Source organism: Rhipicephalus microplus, chromosome 8, assembly GCF_043290135.1.
Source record: "Rhipicephalus microplus isolate Deutch F79 chromosome 8, USDA_Rmic, whole genome shotgun sequence".
NCBI lineage: Eukaryota > Metazoa > Arthropoda > Arachnida > Ixodida > Ixodidae > Rhipicephalus > Rhipicephalus microplus.
Genome location: NC_134707.1, coordinates 92,980,402 through 92,992,923, shown reverse-complemented (window position 1 = coordinate 92,992,923; position 12,522 = coordinate 92,980,402).

Here is a 12,522-nt window from a genome sequence, read left to right as displayed (position 1 = left end):
GAAATGACCATGTCCAGGGCTACATACAGCACGTTAGAGGGCATCGTATAACTATGTAAAATTGACGCATGCAGGTTACTAGCACAAATTGCAGCAGCGATTTAAAGGGGTGCACAGAAGCTCTAATGGACGCCATTACAGCTTGCATCTGCAAGAGGCAGCCGCTCTTTGCGTCTCTAAAGGAGCTGCTGTGCAATCACTTTTTCAGTTTATTGTTTCTGTCTGCCACCTGCTAAAACTCAGCGTTTTGAGATGACCAAGGCCAAATAAAAATGTCTCGTAGTGTTGACTTAGTCAGAAAGCTCTACCGACAATATGTGTCCTGTGCGAGCAGTTAATTCTCCGACCTTCACGAGCCGCAAAGTTGAGCCCACATTGTAAGCTCTCACATACGTTGCATCACACACAACGCTTGGTCATATATACAATAAAGCAGCCTACTTTATGGTAGACACTTTTGTCACATATTTTGGTGTGCAAAAGATCGCCCAATTAGCAGTTTTACGACTAGCAGTTTGAGTTAGCTGCACTTCATTTGCCACGACGCCGTGAACTAAATGGGCTGAATTTGATAAAAAAGAACATAGACAAAAACACATCTGTGTGTTCTCGTACATAATAATGCCAACACCCTATCTGACAACGTGCGAACAAACGCAGAAAATTGATTTTCAGGCATCTTAATTCACACGGGACGGTATAATGAATTCGCATCTTCGTTATGGGAGGTTATCAACAGCACGAACACGCATACAGTTAATTCGTCCGAATCATTACGTAATGGGAATTTCATTGTTATAACGTGCAGTGATTCTCTGATGAACGACACTCCAAGCACCAACGTACCTCTCGACTAAAATGACCATTCTTTTGGTGCTGCATTAAAAAAAACTGCTCACAGAAACTAGATCAGCTACACCTCTCTAGCATTCTGAGTGTACAACGGTGTGCTTTCCCAAGCCCACGTCTCTGTGTTCACTTTTTTATCTATATACTTTATCTGTCCCCCATGAGAGCCCCGAAGCGGAGTTTTTACGCCAGCAAGCTTAACGATGTGGGTGTAGGAAAAGTTCTTTAGCAGCCCTTATCGGCTAAGTACGATGTGCCATCAAAACAGGGCATGCCTAAAAAGTCTAGCCTCAGCTAGACCGAACAAACTATGTTATAATGCCTAATCATTCTGCACGCTGCGCACTATTTCCTTCACCATACACCTCTATCCCTACAATTCTATTCAGTATTTCAAAAGTTTGGCCCTACTAGACTCGGTGCACTTGGCTTCTCAGAAGCACCATGTCCTATGACGTATGCGAGTATTATTGCGATAAAAACTATATGGATACTCTCAGCTGGTTTTTGCCGCCGGGGGCAGCGTCATCCACCGTAAGTAAATACGTATCTCTCTCTCTCTCTCTCTCTCTCTCTCTATATATATATATATATATATATATATATATATCATCATCATCAGCCTGACTACGTCCACTGCAGGACAAAGGCTTCTCCCATGTTCCGCCAGTTAACCCGGTCCCGTGCTTGCTGCTGCCAATTTATACCCGAAAAATCCTTAATCTCATCTGGCCAGCTAACCTTCTGCCTCCCCCTAACCCGCTTGCCTTCTCTGGGAATCCAGTCAGTTACCCTTAACGACCAGCGGTTATGCTGTCTACGCGCTAGATGCCCGGCCCATGTCAATTTATTCTTCTTGATTTCAGCTATGATATCCCTAACCGCCGTTTGTTTCCTAATCCACTCTGCTCTCTTCTTGTCTCTTAAGGTTACACGTACCATTTTTCTTTCCATTGCTCGCTGCGTCGTCCTCAATTTAAGCTGAACCCTCTTTGTAAGTCTCCAGGTTTCTGCTCCGTAGCTAAGTACCGGCAAGATACAGCTGTTATATACCTTCCTCTTGAGGGATAGTGGCAATCTACCTGTCATAATTTGAGAGTGCTTGCCGAATGTGCTCCACCCCATTCTTATTCTTCTAGTTACTTCAATCTCGTGGTTCGGCTCTGCGGTTATTACCTGCCCTAAGTAGACATAGTCTTTTACAACTTCAAGTGCACTATTACCTATCTCGAAGCGCTGCTCCTTGCCGAGGTTGTTGTACATTACTTTCGTTTTCTGCAGATTAATTTTAAGACCCACCTTTCTGCTCTCCTTGTCTAACTCCGTAATCATGAGTTGCAATTCGTCCCCTGAGTTATTCAGCAATGCAATGTCATCGGCGAAGCGCAGGTTACTAAGGTATTCTCCATTGACTCTTATCCCTACCTGTTCCCATTCTAGGCTTCTGAAAACCTCCTGTAAGCACGCGGTAAATAGCATTGGGGAGATTGTGTCCCCCTGCCTTACACCCTTCTTGATTGGTATTCTGTTGCTTTCTTTATGAAGCACTATGGTAGCAGTTGATCCCCTGTAGATTTGTTCCAAGATGTTTATACATACTTCATCGATGCCCTGATTCCGCACTGTCTGCATGACGGCCGATATTTCTACTGAATCAAACGCCTTCTCGTAATCTACAAAGGCTATGTATAGTGGTTGGTTATACTCCGAGCATTTCTCTATTACCTGATTGATAGTATGAATGTGGTCAATTGTTGAGTAGCCTGTTCGAAATCCTGCTTGTTCCTTTGGTTGATTGAATTCTAATGTTTTCTTTACTCTGTTGGCAATTACTTTTGTAAATAGCTTGTATACTACAGAGAGCAAGCTGATCGGCCTGTAATTCTTCAAGTCCTTGTCATCTCCTTTCTTATGTATTAAGATGATGTTAGCATTCTTCCAACACTCTGGTTCTCTTCCCGTCAGGAGACACCTCGTAAACAGGGTGGCTAGTTTTTCTAACACAATCTGTCCTCTATCCTTCAGCAGATCTGATGTTACCTGATCCTCACCAGCAGCTTTGCCTCTTTGCATGCCCTCCAAAGCTTCTCTGACTTCTTCTATCATTACTGATGGGGTGTCATCTGGGTTACTGCTAGTTCTTATAGTATTAAGGTCGTGGTTGTGTCGGCTACTGTACAGATCTCTGTAAAACTCCTCCGCTATTTTAAATATCCTATCCATGTTGGTAGTTATTTTGCCTTCTTTGTCCCTTACTACATACATCCGACATTTGTCTATCCCAAGTTTCCTCTTCACTGCTTTGACGCTTCCTCCTTTTTTCAGAGCGTGTTCAATTCCCTCCATGTTATACCTTCTTACATCGCATACCTTACGTCTATTAATCAACTACGAAAGCTCTGCCAGTTCTATTTTGTCTGTTGTACTTGACGCTTTCATGATTTGACGCTTCTTAATTTGGTTCTTTGTTTCCTGGGAAAGCTTGCTAGTGTCCTGTCTAACTACCCAGCCTCCAACTTCCACTGCACACTTCGTAATGATACTCGTCACATTATCATTCATTGTATCTACGCTAAGGTTGGTTTCCTCACTAAGAACCGAGTACCTGTTCTGCAGCGACACTCTGAATTCCTGTACTTTCTCTCTCAGTGCTAGCTCATTGATTGGCTTCTTGCGTATCAGTTTCTGTCGTTCCTTCTTCAAGTCTAGGCGAATTCGAGACCGAACCATTCTATGGTCACTGCATTGTACTTTGGCAGCCACTTCCACATCCTGCACGATTCCTGGGTGTGCACTCATTATAAAGTCTATTTCGTTCTCATTTTCGCCATTAGGGCTCCTCCATGTCCATTTGCGGTTTTCTCGTTTTCGGTAGAAGGCATTCAAAATCCGTAAATAATGGCGTGCTGCGAATTCTACTAGTAGCTCTCCTCTGGCGTTTCTAGTACCGATGCCATAATCTCCTACTGCCCGGTCTCCAGCCTGCTTCTTCCCTACCTTTGCATTAAAGTCGCCCATCACTATAGTACACTGTGTTTTTTTATTTTACTCATTGCCGATTCCACGTCTTCAGAGAAGCTTTCAGCTGAAGCGTCATCATGGCTTGATGTAAGCGCGTAAGCCTGTACTACCTTCATCTTGTATCTTTTATTCAGTTTATTACGATACCTACCACCCTTTAATTATTGCTATAGTATTCCTCTATGTTGCCAGCTATGTTTCTTCTGTCTGCCAAGCCCTGATAGCAAAGGACGTGCCCATTCTGTACCACCGTATAGGCCTCATCTGTCCTCCTAACCTCACTCAGCCTTATTATATCCCATTTAACACCCTCTAGCTCCTCGAGTAGTACAGCTAGACTTCCCTGACTAGATAGGGTTCTAGCGTTAAACGTTGCCAAGTTCAGGTTCCAATGGCGGCCTGTCCGGATCCAGAGATTCTTAGCACCCTCTGCTGCGTTGCAGATCTGACCGCCACCGTGGTCAGTTGTTTCGCAGCTGCTGGGGACTTAGGGCCGTGAGTTATTTGACGTATGCATGTGGGAGGTAGTGGCCAGATGCTGCATCAGGGTGGCTAATCCTTCTCTGGTGAGGGAGTGCGTTCCCTGCGGTGGTTACCGGTGAGGCCGCACCCCAGGCCTCTTAATGCGATTCCATCAACACGCGGATTTTTTTTAATCCGGTTGGGAACTGCGCGGCACCAGGATTTGAACCACGGACCTCTTGAATGCGAGGCGGATGCTCTAACCACTACGCCATTGCCGCTTTATACCACGTGAATTATTGCTTAGCGCACCGCGGATGATCGGCAACGTCGCAGACAAACAGAAGAACTGAAAGTAAGGCAACGGACATGTGAAATGAAAATAAATACAGATCAAATGCAGTTATTGTGAGCAAAAAAGTGTGACTAAGTAATAAGGAGCAAAAGAAAAGAATAGTGCGAGAGAACGCAGGGAAGAACACTTACCTGCGACAAAGACATACTATTGAGCGCATCAACGATATAAGTATCAATATAAGTACCGGATATAAGTACTCAAACATTTCGGCCTGTCGGCTCCGTGAAGGGGGCAGCCGCGGCTAGACGAATCAAGCCTACAACCATTATCTGAGCAGAACTATATTGTGTACTGCTGATTCAACCCGTTGAAAAAATTACTCTCACCTAGCACCAATGTGACCAGTTCTTCCCAGTTACAGTAGGTATTACGATGTAAAGTAGGCGTGCGGGATTCTCCATCAGAAGAGCGGGAGAAACCGCTGCAGTGGTGAAGCGGTAAGGGTGCTCGTCTGTTCATTCAAAGGTCACGGGTTCGATCCCGCCTACGGTGGTCACATTTCGATGGAGGTAAAATGAAATGATATGGGCACGTGTACTGTGTGGTATCATTGTACGTTAAAGAATGCCAGTTATATATATAAATATATATATATATCTATATATATATATATATATATATATATATATATATATATATATATATATATATATTGTCATGATTAAGAAAGACGCTGGCGCTTCGGCACGTGGGCAGCTAAAGGAAGGTAGAGAAAAAAAAGAAGACATAATAAGAACAGCTGGCCCGGGATCGGGTGTTGTCTCTTGTTCTCTGTCTAGTACATTACAATGGCGCAGTTGACGAAGAAGAAGTCTTACGTCCCTGCTTCGTCACCCAGGACAGCCATGATAAGCGCCGCTTGAGGACGGCGTCAAGGCCTCCTCGGCAGCTGTTCACCTGCCGCCACTGCCACCACATTTCGGGGACAGCGTCAAGGCCTCCTTGGCGGCTGCAGTACACGTTATCGGTACCATTTCACAAGGGACGCCGTCTACGTGTCTTTGGCTATGGATTCTGCCGTCAGCGCAAGCCGACAAGTGAACCCTCTGCAGAAAGCCACCGGTACGTGTCTTCGTGGTTCGTCGGCAGCGCGGGCGTCTCCATCAAGGAACGCCGTTCACGCTTCCTTAGCGATGGGGTCCCACTCGCCGCTTCAGCCACCCTTCAGACCACCTGTGGGTGGCGTCCAGGTCTCCCCTGTGGTTCTAGGCCATGACCTGATTGAAACCCTGCCATCGTTTCACGGCAGGGATCCGAACCGGCTCCTGTCCCTTGGGAATGCCGCTCACGTTCCCCATGACCTACATCTCCGTTGCGGTACTCTTTCAACAAACGAGCCGCCACAGAACGCGGCCCAGGCTTCCCTGCTCGTCGACCTCTCCGGGGTGAGTGCCGAAATTGCTACTTAACGACCGTGACCACTGACTCGTCGGGCTTAACGCCCGACAGCACCGCGGACCTGCGGCGTACCGTCGTGCTACTCCGCGTCGAGACTAGCGAACTGACAGCGTTGATCGCCGAGCGAGCTCCTACAATGTTGCCAGCATGGTGTGACATTAACGCAGTGTTGAATGTAGCTGCCTCATACAACCTTGAGGCAAGCACACCGGAGCAAGGCAGGCAGCTTCCGCCTACTCTCATCGAGCACTCACACCAGCTCGACTGCTTCGCGTCGGTGATTTCTGCATTGCCACCTGCCACCCGACAATCACCAGCCATCTGCGAACTACCGGAATTCCACGGGGTCCGGAACGACGCCGACAGCTGGGTGGCAACCGTCAACGCGCTAGGAATGCGCGCGGCCTGGACAGAGAATCAGAAATGGTATATGGCCATAGACCGTCTTCGGGAAGGTGCAGCAGCGTGGCACCGGTATGAAGGCTGGAAGCAGCAGTCATGGGCAGAGTAGAGCTGCAAGCTCATAGCTGATTTTGGTCGTAATCCTTACCACCTCTCCACCACCACCCCGTCCAACCTGGCCGAAATCGAAGAGCAAGCTTTAGAGGCTTTTCACTTCGAGGCTGCAGCTGTGCGCTGCAGCTTACCACACGAGAAGTTAGACTCTTTGTCGATACCCGAAGTAAGTTCACTGCGGCCAGAGGTCGCTACCGAAGTCGGACCTTTTGAAGGGCGTTGCTCCAACAAAACAGCCACAGAGAATCATCTTGACTGTGCTGCATTGCCATTCACCGACACACCCCCCTTCGCACACCGAGGTGAAGTAGAGCAACACCTCGAATATTCCTCGGAGCCCTCCAGTCGTGCGGCAGAAAGCTTTTCCGCCTGTCCTACGAATGACGTCAGACGCAGGTGCGACATGCCACTGCTGCTCTCAGTACCCACGCCGGTACGCGACGCCATCATATCAGTGGAAGAGGCTGATACCAGTCCTCATACAGCTCAGTTAGAGAACTCAGCCCCAATATCACCTTTACTGAGGCAAGTAGAGACACCAGCATCGCCTATGCTTGAACCGCCTACAGTCATGGCGCCGGTAGGGCCCAAGGTAACCACTGCTGGTCTAACTGATCAATATCATGAAGAGAAAGTTGGCGCTCAAGATGCAGACAGCAGCTAATACGATGACAGCTTCCCAAAATATCCTGCCGCAGATGCCAAAACCAGTCGTAATTTATGTTCTCTGGCACACATCTCAGAAGTTGAGTACACATTCTCCACACAAGCTAAGGTACCCAGCGCGTCTTTTGGGATACTCTTTCGACTACCCTCGTCCGGAGTTCAACGTCTGCCGCTGATTATGCGGCCCGTCTGAGGCGCGCTGTCAGGTGCATGTTTGCTTCCCACAGAGAGTCTCTGCATGGCCGAGACAGACCACAACGATGCAGCCAGTCTCTACCTCCCGATAGACTTGTGGAAGACTCTGGCACCCAGTTTCAGCGTGGCCAAGGCCGACCTCTGAGATGCAGCCAGTATATCGACCGCCAGATCTACCTTTGGGATACCGGGACCAAATCGCGGCACGGCCGAGAGCGTCGGCCGCAACGGGGCAGCCAGTGCCGGCCGCCTGAGTCCACAGCACTTTTACAAGAAACATCGTGGCGTGGAAAAAAGCGACCACCTCGAGGCAGTCAGTGCCATCCACCAGAGACGTTTCCTCCAGACCGTCGCTCCATGTTGCATTGTGGTCCGGGCTGACCGCCACGATGCAGCCAAGCCCCACCCACCAGAAACTTTACCGCCAGATCCGTGCGCGCGCAGTCATGGCCGAGTGTTATGACCAAGAAAGACGCTGGCGCTTCGGTGCGGGGGCAGCTAAGGGAAGGTAGAGTAAGAAGACAGAATAAGAACAGCTGGCCCGGGACCGGGTGTTGTCTCTTGTTCTGTGTATATTACATTACAATATATATATATATATATATATATATATATATATTATGAAAACTCAAGACAGAAAAAAAACCCCGCCGGCTCTCGGCACTCATTTCGTCGCGATGCGCTGACGGGCGTTCATCTCCCACGCGTATTTTGTCCCGTGAATGTAGGGGATGGGGGTGGGAGGGGTGAGATGCTCGAGTGCGCTCGCTTAACTTTTGGTGGGGAGAATCGTGTGCCTTGAAATTTCACCGACACGATTGCGTTAGTTACTGAGCACACAAAGTTCAGTTCGCTCGCTGCATAGGCTCTGTTTGCGAAATGAGCGCACTTCTCATACACAGCGAAGTAACAGCTGGGCTACCTGTTAGACTGCGCTGATCTGAACCTGTGATTACGTTTCGCGCGTCATTTTTTTAAACAGCGCCTTAAGTGTCGAGCGGGAAACGTTGTTAGTTCGCTCACCCTCTGCGTGTGTGTTGTTTACACGCGTCATTCGTGCGTGGGCCGCGTGCTGCATGTTTGGATGTGCTTGCCGTTCTCCTTGTTACATTCCAAGTTCTTTCTATCGCATTCGTTGCTTTGCCTTTGCGGCGAAACTGTGACTTTTCTTTGGTATTTTTAAACCTCTTCACAAATTTCCGACCATTTAGCGGAGTTTGCCAAAGCGCTTCAAATAAAGGCCGCCAGAACCCGAAATTTTTAAACCTGTTGTTTTTAAACCTGTTGTGTTGCTGCTGAAGTGTACACTTCTAATGTCTATCGTGCATCCATTCTACTTCCACTTAGAAATCCTATCCTGTATTGCTGCTGCTCTCGATGGTGACTGTGACTTTGTGATTCTTTTACATCACAGCAATTCTATGGTGAACATTTGACCCACCCAAGTGCTGAAGTGCGAGCAGATGTAAGAGCACAGTACCTTCCAGCTTTCCAAGTTCGTGGGTTCAGTTCCGATCGACAGCTTGATATACTATGATTAGTCGTCAGCCACGTCATACTTGCTGCACGGCAGCTAACAACAACAGAGCATCCCCTAAAGTATCTATCACTTCAATTTCTGCCCTCTGAATTTGGCTAACCTCCCTGTCCTTTTGTTTTTCTTTTCCTGCAATATCAGTCCACCTTCATTATAGTTGCCATAAATAAAGCTTACCAGTACGGTATGGCCTAAGTTATCCGTGTATATTGAATTCGGTGGCACGCTGCTGCAAAGTCCCTCAAAACCTGTCCACCCTGTTGAAGTGATGGCAACGACGATGTCTGCCATGAACGTGCTGCGAAGACAGAAGAATGCTCATGAATAAGAACATTTACGATGCGCCCTATCAACTATCTATAAAAAACAAAACTCGACAAAAACAGCTATGGTATGCTACTACCCTTGCCTAAGCTTAAATTTTGCTTCTGGCATAAAGAGTACAAAGACACGTGAGCGTACGAAGATTCATCACTATAATACGAATGGTTCGAAGCACATGTTCTGCGCTTCTTGACAAGAAGACGTATGATGATTCTGCAAAAGAAGTCTCTAAGCAGATTGCTTGCCTCTTTCTTTTCCCCAAAGTAAAGCTGCCGCCATGTAGAACGTGAGGCAAGTTTAAACGGGCACAAACTCAACTAACAGTGATGCTTTGAGCTAGTTCAAGGCATAGGTGGCGTTCGGCTCATACAAAGAAAACGTTTACGGGAGGAGTGGTTGACGTTTTTTCATAGGCATAAGTCTCATGTGTCAACGTGCCTGTTTCGAACTATGTTCACTGACACTGGTTCCAAAGTGGCATCAAGCAACAACAGTGAGGAGGGCAGTGAGGCGATTCACGTTTTGGTAAGAGAAACCGCGATGTCTTGTTGGGTCTTTGGCTTGCTTAACAAATCACTGTCCTCTTTTCATATCTAAATCAAGATGGCACCTGACAGCTAGGCTCAGTCAGTTGATGTCTCTCCCATTTTCGTTCTATATTCATCCATTTAGGAGTTCCTGTCGCCTCTACTCTTCACGTATAGACATTTCCCTCCCCTCCAGTTCTTTCCCTACCTTTTTCCTCCTTTTCGCCTCAAGTGTGGCTCTTTTGGTGTTTTCGCCTTAGAGACAGCTACTGCATTACTTAACCCACTCTTCAACATTTTTCATTTCAAGAATCTCTTCTCCCAAAGAAACACAAGCATTCTCTTTAGCAAGCACACTCACATGCATTCAGAATGAAACTAAACTTTGAGTCTCATTCTCAGTGAGTCAAGCGGGGCAGAATACTGGTGATTACAAAGGCCCAGGCTGAGTTCAAGACAGTGTGCGTCCGACTGGTATGATTATTTGTGTTTGAGAGGACCATCGAGCCACACAGAGGGAAACTGGGGGAGGTTCACTGGGAGTGCTTGCGCTTAGGTAGAACACTGGCGAGAGTGAGTTTAGGTGACAGCGTTGTAAAGTCTGAGATTTTTTGGGTGAATTAGATCACATTTTCCTAATCGTTTTTGCCTTAAGCCCGCTGGACGCGTCACGATTATCTCAAGAATACTTGCAGCAAACCGAGTTGAGAGAGACAGAGGCGAGCATTGGAGGTAGCACAGCAAACACATATTTAGATTGCATAAAATAGCAAATCATAATCCAACCCTTAAACTTTACTCATAATAAGAACCTGCACACATTAATCGTCCATACCGCGAAACTAAAGCAGAAAAAATTGCAATCCAACTGAAATCGTTTTTAGCGCTAAGCTGCCTTTGGCGAACATAACCCATCAGTGGCTACCATTATGCGATCACCCAATAGTCGAACATCGTACTTTTTTTATGCGAACATATAACTACGACGAGGTATTTCGTTGTCAAAGTTCTTGACACCCCAGAAGGGGTCATCGGTTGCCGTCCATCAGCATTCTTGTGACAATTCTTTTGTCTCTATTCCTTGTTATGCGGCCATCACGGGCCTCGCCAGCTTAGGCCTATTTGTCGAGATGCACTCCAGGGACTTTCATGTAGGGAGCAGCTATCTTAGGAAGAAGGCGAAAAGTGCAGGTGTTCCTCGGTGCGGCGGGCAGCTTCCTCGGCGTGGCGGGCACATTCCTCGGCGCGGCGGGCACATTCCTCGGCGCGGCGGGCACATTCCTCGGCGCGGCGGGCAGCTTCAGAGATGGGCGTAGACTCAGAGGAATCGGGGTGGTAGGGGAGAGTGGTATCTAGTGTGGTGGAAGGGTCTCGGCTATATAACAAGAAAAATGGTGAAAAGCCCGTAGTCGCCTGTGGAGCAGTATTGTGGCGTATGTCACAAAATGTAGAATGTGGTCCCAGTCGGAGTGGTCTGAGGCAGCATACTTTGATATCATATCATCATCATCATCAGTGTTTATTCAATCAACGTAATACAAAAACATGGTTACAAAAGTATTTGGACCATTAGCCTGTGTGGCTAGTCAGTGGTCCAATCTATTACATGATTATTTTATTACATGTCAGGAGCAGAGGTGCAGTTGATATGATTATGAATCTATACACAAATTCAATGACAGGGTAGCTTTTAAGGTATATTTTATCGAATTAAATACACATGACAATAAATGCTAAATTGCTGCAAATACTTTTAGTACACAAGTGATAAAGAACTAAAGGCATACATTGTAACAATACAGAAGATAGTGATACCACAAAATATTTAGCACAATTTGTGCACAAAATTATCTGCGTTGAAGAATCAATACAATCGAACTCACTTCAGAACTAGAAACAAAAAGAAGGAAAGAAAAAGAACTATGCCAGATGAGTCGTAAAAAAGTGTGGACGTGAGCTTAACTTTGGTTAAGAACATGAAAAACTTACAAAATGCATTTTACAAGTGAATTTAAAGTTGCGGACAAGTTTAATTTCAAGTGGAATTGTGTTCCAGATTTTAGCACCAGTGAATTGTATTAACCGTTCGCCATATACATTCCTACAAGTAGGGAGGTTGAAGTTGCCGTTGCCTGCATGCCTTGTGTTACGGGTCGGTGTAGAAAACGCACTCACAGGTACTGGAAAATTGGTGTTAATGATAGAATTTATCAACACCGCGGTTTTATAATTTCGCTGAGACGTGAAAGGCAGTATCTGAGTAGATGAAAACAAATCTGAGCTTGGGCAACAAGAGGACGATGCCGTAATAATTCTTAAGGCGCGTTTTTGCAATCGTATGAATGGTGCTATATACGTTAGATAAGTAAAGCCCCATATTTCGCTACAATAACTGAGTTGAGAGTGAAATATAGAGAAGTATAATGATCGTAGCACGTTATATGGAAAGTAACATTTGGCTTTAATGAGCGTGAAGCATGCGAAAGCAAGCTTTTTGGATTTGTAATTAACCTCATCTTTCCAATTCAGGTTTTCATCTATTAGAACCCCTAAGTATTTAAACGCGGAAACGCGATCAATGGGCGCGTCGTTAATTTTTAAGTCCAGCTGACTATAATCGAGGTTTTTTCTTCTGGAATGAAATATGATATATTTAGTTTTGGCTACAT